The sequence below is a fragment of the Nerophis lumbriciformis genome, linkage group LG39 (genome assembly GCF_033978685.3).
Source record: "Nerophis lumbriciformis linkage group LG39, RoL_Nlum_v2.1, whole genome shotgun sequence".
NCBI classification, from domain to species: domain Eukaryota; kingdom Metazoa; phylum Chordata; class Actinopteri; order Syngnathiformes; family Syngnathidae; genus Nerophis; species Nerophis lumbriciformis.
The window spans coordinates 20,715,219-20,725,000 of record NC_084586.2 but is presented as its reverse complement, the minus strand read 5'-3'; positions in this window follow the sequence as shown (position 1 = coordinate 20,725,000).

The following is a 9,782-nucleotide window of genomic DNA, read 5'->3' as shown; positions in this document are numbered from 1 at the left end:
AATGAGAGGAGATGAGATGATATAAAATGAGATGAGATAAGATGAGATGAGATGAGATGAGAGGAGATGAGAGGAGAGGAGGGGAGATGAGATAAAATGAGATGAGATGAGATGAGACGAGATGAGATGAGAGGAAAGGAGATGAGATGATATGAGAGGAGAAGAGAGGAGAGGAGATGAGAGGATATGAGATGAGATAAAATGAGAGGAGATGAGAGGAGATGAGATGAGAGGAGATTAGATGAGATGAGATGAGAGGAGATGAGAGGAAATGAGAGGAAATGAGAGATGAGATGAGAGGAGAGGAGATGAGATAAAATGAGATGAGATGAGATGAGAGGAGAGGAGATGAGAGATTAGATGAGAGGAGATGAGATGAGAGGAAATGAGATGAGATGAGATGAGATGAGATGAGAGGAGAGGAGATGAGATAAAATGAGATGAAAGGAGATGAGATGAGAGGAAATGAGATATGAGATGAGATGAGAGGAGATGAGATGAGAGGAGATGAGAGATGAGATCAGAGGAGAGGAGATGAGATAAAATGAGATGAGAGGAGATGAGATGAGAGGAGATGAGATGAGAGATGAGATGAGAGGAAATGAGATGAGAGGAAATGAGATGAGATGAGATGAGAGGGGATGAGATGAGATGAGAGGAAAGGAGATTAGATGATATGAGAGGCGGGAGAGGAGAGGAGATGAGAGGATATGAGATGAGAGGAGAGGAGATCAGATAAATGAGAGGAGAGGAGAGGAGATAAAATGAGATGAGAGGAGAGGAGAGGAGAGGAGAGATGAGATGAGATGAGATGAGATGAGATGAGATGAGATGAGATGAGATGAGATGAGATGAGATGAGATGAGATGAGATGAGATGAGATGAGAGGGGATGAGATGAGAGGAGAGGAGATGAGATAAATGAGATGAGATGAGAGGAGAGGAGATGAGAGATTAGATGAGAGGAGATGAGATGAGAGGAAATGAGATGAGATGAGATGAGATGAGATGAGATGAGATGAGATGAGATGAGATGAGATGAGATGAGAGGAGATGAGATAAAATGAGATGAAAGGAGATGAGATGAGAGGAAATGAGAGATGAGATGAGATGAGAGGAGATGAGAGGAGATGAGAGATGAGATCAGAGGAGAGGAGATGAGATAAAATGAGATGAGAGGAGATGAGATGAGAGGAGATGAGATGAGAGATGAGATCAGAGGAAATGAGATGAGAGGAAATGAGATGAGATGAGATGAGAGGGGGTGAGATGAGATGAGAGGAAAGGAGATGAGATGATATGAGAGGCAAGAGAGGAGAGGAGATGAGAGGATATGAGATGAGAGGAGAGGAGATCAGATAAATGAGAGGAGAGGAGAGGGGATAAAATGAGATGAGAGGAGATGAGAGGAGAGGAGAGGAGATGAGAGGAGAGGAGAGATGAGATGAGATGAGATGAGATGAGAGGGGATGAGATGAGAGGAAAGGAGATGAGATGATATGAGAGGCAGGAGAGAAGATGAGAGGATAAGAGATGAGAGGAGAGGAGATGAGATAAATGAGATGAGATGAGAGGAGAGGAGATGAGAGATTAGATGAGAGGAGATGAGATGAGAGGAAATGAGATGAGATGAGATGAGATGAGACGAGATGAGATGAGATGAGATGAGAGGAGAGGAGATGAGATAAAATGAGATGAAAGGAGATGAGATGAGAGGAAGTGAGAGATGAGATGAGATGAGAGGAGATGAGATGAGAGGAGATGAGAGATGAGATCAGAGGAGAGGAGATGAGATAAAATGAGATGAGAGGAGATGAGATGAGAGGAGATGAGATGAGAGATGAGATGAGAGGAAATGAGATGAGATGAGATGAGATGAGAGGGGATGAGATGAGATGAGAGGAAAGGAGATGAGATTATATGAGAGGCAGGAGAGGAGAGGAGATGAGAGGAGATGAGATGAGAGGAGAGGAGATCAGATAAATGAGAGGAGAGGAGAGGAGATAAAATGAGATGAGAGGAGAGGAGAGGAGATGAGAGGAGAGATGAGATGAGATGAGATGAGATGAGATGAGAGGGGATGAGATGAGAGGAAAGGAGATGAGATGATATGAGAGGCAGGAGAGAAGATGAGAGGATAAGAGATGAGAGGAGAGGAGATGAGATAAATGAGATGAGATGAGATGAGAGGAGAGGAGATGAGAGATTAGATGAGAGGAGATGAGATGAGAGGAAATGAGATGAGATGAGATGAGATGAGATGAGATGAGAGGAGAGGAGAGGAGATGAGATAAAATGAGATGAAAGGAGATGAGATGAGAGGAAATGAGAGATGAGATGAGATGAGAGGAGATGAGATGAGAGGAGATGAGATGAGAGGAGATGAGAGATGAGATCAGAGGAGAGGAGATGAGATAAAATGAGATGAGAGGAGATGAGATGAGAGGAGATGAGATGAGAGATGAGATGAGAGGAAATGAGATGAGAGGAAATTAGATGAGATGAGATGAGAGGGGATGAGATGAGATGAGATGAGAGGAAAGGAGATGAGATGATATGAGAGGCAGGAGAGGAGAGGAGATGAGAGGATATGAGATGAGAGGAGAGGAGATCAGATAAATGAGAGGAGAGGAGAGGAGATGAGATGATATGAGAGGCAGGAGAGGAGAGGAGATGAGAGGATATGAGATGAGAGGAGAGGAGATCAGATAAATGAGAGGAGAGGAGAGGAGATAAAATGAGATGAGAGGAGATGAGAGGAGAGGAGAGGAGATGAGAGGAGAGGAGAGATGAGATGAGATGAGATGAGATGAGAGGGGATGAGATGAGAGGAAAGGAGATGAGATGATATAAGAGGCAGGAGAGAAGATGAGAGGATAAGAGATGAGAGGAGAGGAGATGAGATAAATGAGATGAGATGAGATGAGAGGAGAGGAGATGAGATAAAATGAGATGAAAGGAGATGAGATGAGAGGAAATGAGAGATGAGATGAGATGAGATGAGAGGAGATGAGATGAGAGGAGATGAGAGATGAGATCAGAGGAGAGGAGATGAGATAAAATGAGATGAGAGGAGATGAGATGAGAGGAGATGAGATGAGAGGAAATGAGATGAGAGGAAATGAGATGAGATGAGATGAGAGGGGATGAGATGAGATGAGAGGAAAGGAGATGAGATGATATGAGAGGCAGGAGAGGAGAGGAGATGAGAGGATATGAGATGAGAGGAGAGGAGATCAGATAAATGAGAGGAGAGGAGAGGAGATAAAATGAGATGAGAGGAGATGAGAGGAGAGGAGAGGAGAGGAGATGAGAGGAGAGGAGAGATGAGATGAGATGAGATGAGATGAGATGAGATGAGATGAGAGGGGATGAGATGAGAGGAAAGGAGATGAGATGATATGAGAGGCAGGAGAGAAGATAAGAGGATAAGAGATGAGAGGAGAGGAGATGAGATAAATGAGATGAGATGAGATCAAATGAGAGGAGATTAGATGAGATAAAATGAGATGAGATGAGATGAGATGAGAGGAGATGAGATGAGATACAATGAGAGGAGATGAGATGAGAGGAGAGGAGAGGAGATTAGATAAAATGAGAGGAGAGGAGAGGAGAGGAGAGGAGAGGAGAGGAGAGGAGAGGAGAGGAGAGGAGAGGAGAGGAGATGAGATGAGATGAGATGAGATGAGATGAGATGATATGAGAGGAGATGAGATGAGATGAGAAGATATTAAATGAGAGGAGAGGTGATGAGATAACATGAGAGAAGATGAGAGGAAAGGAAGGAGAGGAGAGGAGATTAAATGAGAGGAGAGGAGATCAGAGGAGATTAAATGAGAGGAGAGGAGAGGTGATGAGATTAGATAAAATGAGATCAAATGAGATTAGATGAGATGAGAGGAGATGAGATTAGATAAAATGAGAGGAGATGAGATGAGATGAGAGGAGATGAGATGAGATGAGAGGGGATGAGATGAGATGAGAGAACATGAGATGAGAGGAGAGGAGAGGAGAGGAGAGGTGATGAGATGTGATGAGATGAGATAAAATGAGAGGAGAGGAGAGGAGAGATTAGGGATGAGATGAGATGAGATGAGAGGAGAGGAGATGAGAGGATATGAGATTAGAGGAGATGAGATGAGAGGAGAGGAGAGGAGATGAGAGGAGATGAGATGAGATGAGAGGAGATGAGATGAGATGAGATGAGATGAGATGAGAGGAGAGGAGAGGAGATGGGATGAGAGGAAAGGAGATGAGATGATATGAGAGGAGATGAGATGAGATGAGAAGATATTAAATGAGAGGAGAGGTGATGAGATAACATGAGAAAAGATGAGAGGAAAGGAAGGAGAGGAGAGGAGAGGAGATTAAATGAGAGGAGAGGAGATGAGAGGAGATAAATGAGAGGAGAGGTGATGAGATTAGATAAAATGAGATAAAATGAGATGAGATGAGATGAGAGGAGATGAGATTAGATAAAATGAGAGGAGATGAGATGAGAGGAGATGAGATGAGATGAGAGGGGATGAGATGAGATGAGAGAACATGAGATGAGAGGAGAGGAGAGGAGAGGTGATGAGATGTGATGAGATGAGATAAAATGAGAGGAGAGGAGAGGAGAGATGAGGGATGAGATGAGATGAGATGAGAGGAGAGGAGATGAGAGGATATGAGATTAGAGGAGATGAGATGAGAGGAGAGATGAGAGGAGATGAGATGAGATGAGAGGAGAGGAGATGAGAGGATATGAGATTAGATGAGAGGAGAGGAGAGGAGAGGAGAGGAGAGGAGAGGAGAGGAGAGGAGAGGAGAGGAGAGGAGAGGAGAGGAGAGGAGAGATGAGATGAGATGAGATGAGATGAGAGGAAAGGAGATGAGATTAGATGATATGAGAGGCAGGAGAGGAGAGGAGATGAGAGGAGATGAGATGAGAGGAGAGGAGATCAGATAAATGAGATGAGATTAGATGAGAGGAGAGGAGAGGAGAAGAGAGGAGAGGTGAGGAGAGGAGAGTAGATGAGATAAAATGAGATGAGAGGAGATGAGATGAGAGGAGATGAGAGGAGATGAGATAGATGAGATGAGATGAGATGAGAGGGGATGGGATGAGAAGAAAGGAGATGAGATGATATGAGAGGCGGGAGAGGAGATGAGAGGATATGAGATGAGAGGAGAGGAGATGAGATAAAATGAGAGGAGAGGAGAGGAGAGGAGAGGAGAGGAGAGGAGAGGAGAGGAGAGGAGAGGAGAGGAGAGGAGATGAGATGAGAGACGAGATGAGATGAGATGAGATGAGATGAGATGAGATGAGATGAGATGAGAGAAAAGGAGATGAGATGATATGAGAGGCAGGAGAGGAGAGGAGATGAGATGAGATGAGAGGAGATCAGATAAATGAGATGAGATTAGATGAGAGGAGAGGAGAGGAGAAGAGAAGAGAGGAGAGGAGAGGAGATGAGATACAATGAGATGAGAGGAGATTAGATGAGAGGAGAGGAGATGAGAGGAGATGAGAGATGAGATAGATGAGATGAGATGAGATGAGAGGGGATGAGATGAGAGGAAAGGAGATGAGATGATATGAGAGGCAGGAGAGGAGATGAGAGGATATGAGATGAGAGGAGAGGAGATGAGATAAATGGGATGAGATGAGATAAAATGAGAGGAGATTAGATGAGATAAAATGAGATGAGATGAGATGAGATGAGAGGAGATGAGATGAGATAAAATGAGAGGAGATGAGAGTAGAGGAGAGGAGATTAGATAAAATGAGAGGAGAGGAGAGGAGAGGAGTTGAGATGAGAGGAAAGGAGATGAGATTATATGAGAGGAGAGGAGAGGGGATGAGATGAGATGAGAAGATATTAAATGAGAGGAGAGGTGATGAGATAAAATGAGAGAAGATGAGAGGAAAGGAAGGAGAGGAGAGGAGATTAAATGAGAGGAGAGGAGATGAGATGAGAGGAGATGAGAGGAGATTAAATGAGAGGAGAGGAGAGGTGATGAGATTAGATAAAATGAGATAAAATGAGATGAGATGAGATGAGAGGAGATGAGATTAGATACAATGAGAGGAGATAAGATGAGAGGAGAGGAGATGAGATGAGATGAGAGGGGATGAGATGAGATGAGAGAACATGAGATGAGAGGAGAGGAGAGGAGAGGAGAGGTGATGAGATGTGATGAGATGAGATGAGATGAGATGAGATGAGATTAGATTAGATGAGAGGATATGAGATTAGAGGAGATGAGAGGAGATGAGATAAAATGAGATGAGAGGAGATGAGATGAGATGAGATGAGATGAGATGAGATGAGAGAACATGAGATGAGATGAGAGGAGAGGAGAGGAGAGGTGATGAGATGTGATGAGATGAGATGAGATGAGATGAGATGAGATTAGATTAGATGAGAGGATATGAGATTAGAGGAGATGAGAGGAGATGAGATAAAATGAGATGAGAGGAGATGAGATGAGATGAGATGAGATGAGATGAGATGAGATGAGATGAGAGAACATGAGATGAGATGAGAGGAGAGGAGAGGAGAGGAGAGGTGATGAGATGTGATGAGATGAGATGAGATGAGATGAGATGAGATGAGATGAGATGAGATGAGATGAGAGGAGATGAGAGGATATGAGATTAGAGGAGATGAGAGGAGATGAGATAAAATTAGATGAGATGAGAGGAGAGGAGAGGAGAGGAGAGGAGAGGAGAGGTGATGAGATGTGATGAGATGAGATGAGATGAGATGAGAGGAGATGAGATGAGATGAGATGAGATGAGATGAGATGAGATGAGATGAGAGGAGAGGAGAGGAGAGGAGAGGAGAGGAGAGGAGAGGAGAGGAGAGGTGATGAGATGTGATGAGATGAGATGAGATGAGATGAGATGAGAGGAGATGAGAGGATATGAGATTAGAGGAGATGAGAGGAGATGAGATGAGATGAGAGGATATGAGATTAGAGGAGATGAGAGGAGATGAGATAAAATGAGATGAGATGAGATGAGATGAGAGAACATGAGATGAGATGAGAGGAGAGGAGAGGAGAGGAGGAGAGGAGAGGAGAGGAGAGGAGAGGAGGAGAGGAGAGGAGAGGAGAGGAGAGGTGATGAGATGTGATGAGATGAGATGAGATGAGATGAGAGGAGAGGAGAGGAGATGAGATGAGATGAGATGAGATGAGATGAGATGAGATGAGATGAGATGAGATGTGATGAGATGAGATGAGATGAGATGAGATGAGATGAGATGAGAGGAGATGAGAGGATATGAGATTAGAGGAGATGAGATAAAATGAGATGAGATGAGAGGAGGATTACTAGGCTGCAGCAATAGCCATAAGGCAGGAGAGAGAGAGAGAAAGAGAGGGAATGCTTGTCATGATTGAACACCGGTCCCTCCCCCACCCCCACCCCCAACCCCACCCCCACCCCCACCCCCTGTCCCACATCAAAACTTTGCTTATTTGGCTTGAACAATTGTACCTCATGATAGTCTCATAGTCAATATTCTCATGAAAAGCATGATAGTCTCATAGTCAATATTCTCATGAAAAGCATGATAGTCTCATAGTCAATATTCTCATGAAAAGCATGATAGTCTCATAGTCAATATTCTCATGAAAAGCATGATAGTCTCATAGTCAATATTCTCATGAAAAGCATGATAGTCTCATAGTCAATATTCTCATGAAAAGCATGATAGTCTCATAGTCAATATTCTCATGAAAAGCATGATAGTCTCATAGTCAATATTCTCATGAAAAGCATGATAGTCTCATAGTCAATATTCTCATGTAAAGCATGATTGTCTCATAGTCAATATTCTCATGAAAAGCATGATAGTCTCATAGTCAATATTCTCATGTAAAGCATGATAGTCTCATAGTCAATATTCTCATGTAAAGCATGATAGTCTCATAGTCAATATTCTCATGAAAAGTATGATAGTCTCATAGTCAATATTCTCATGTAAAGCATGATAGTCTCATAGTCAATATTTTCATGAAAAGCATGATTGTCTCATAGTCAATATTCTCATGAAAAGCATGATAGTCTCATAGTCAATATTCTCATGAAAAGCATGATAGTCTCATAGTCAATATTCTCATGAAAAGCATGATTTTCTCATAGTCAATATTCTCATGAAAAGCATGAGTGTCTCGTATTCAATATTCTCATGAAAAGCATGATAGTCTCATAGTCAATATTCTCATGAAAAGCATGATAGTCTCATAGTCAATATTCTCATGTAAAGCATGATAGTCTCGTAGTCAATATTCTCATGTAAAGCATGATAGTCTCATAGTCAATATTCTCATGAAAAGCACAATAGTCTCATAGTCAATATTCTCATGTAAAGAATGATAGTCTCATAGTCAATATTCTCATGTAAAGAATGATTGTCTCATATTCAATATTCTCATGAAAAGCATGATTGTCTCATAGTCAATATTCTCATGAAAAGCATGATAGTCTCATAGTCAATATTCTCATGAAAAGCATGATTGTCTCATAGTCAATATTCTCATGAAAAGCATGATAGTCTCATAGTCAATATTCTCATGAAAAGCATGATAGTCTCATAGTCAATATTCTCATGAAAAGCATGATAGTCTCATAGTCAATATTCTCATGAAAAGCATGATAGTCTCATAGTCAATATTCTCATGAAAAGCATGATTGTCTCATAGTCAATATTCTCATGTAAAGCATGATAGTCTCATAGTCAATATTCTCATGTAAAGCATGATAGTCTCATAGACAATATTCTCATGTAAAGCATGATAGTCTCATAGTCAATATTCTCATGAAAAGCATGATAGTCTCATATTCAATATTCTCATGTAAAGCATGATAGTCTCATAGTCAATATTCTCATGAAAAGCACGATAGTCTCACAGTCAATATTCTCATGAAAAGCATGATAGTCTCATAGTCAATATTCTCATGAAAAGCATGATTGTCTCATAGACAATATTCTCATGAAAAGCATGATAGTCTCATAGTCAATATTCTCATGAAAAGCATGATAGTCTCATAGTCAATATTCTCATAAAAAGCATGATTGTCTCATAGTCAATATTCTCATGTAAATCATGATAGTCTCATAGTCAATATTCTCATGTAAAGCATGATAGTCTCATAGTCAATATTCTAATGAAAAGCATGATAATCTCATAGTCAATATTCTCATGTAAAGCATGATAGTCTCATAGTCAATATTCTCATGTAAAGCATGATAGTCTCATAGTCAATATTCTAATGAAAAGCATGATAATCTCATAGTCAATATTCTCATGAAAAGCATGATAGTCTCATAGTCAATATTCTCATGTAAAGCATGATAGTCTCATAGTCAATATTCTCATGTAAAGAATGATTGTCTCATATTCAATATTCTCATGAAAAGCATGATTGTCTCATAGTCAATATTCTCATGAAAAGCATGATAGTCTCATAGTCAATATTCTCATGAAAAGCATGATAGTCTCATAGTCAATATTCTCATGAAAAGCATGATAGTCTCATAGTCAATATTCTAATGAAAAGCATGATAGTCTCATAGTCAATATTCTCATGTAAAGCATGATAGTCTCATAGACAATATTGTCCACAAATAAAAGTGTTTATTGCCTAGTCTTTGATTGTTTTAATGATGATGATGTAAATAATTCAATAATTAATAATAATAATTATCAGTGCCTCCAGAATTTTGCAATGTTGACAATTAAAAATAATTATTTTTTTCTTTAATTATTATTCTTTTTTTCTGTTTG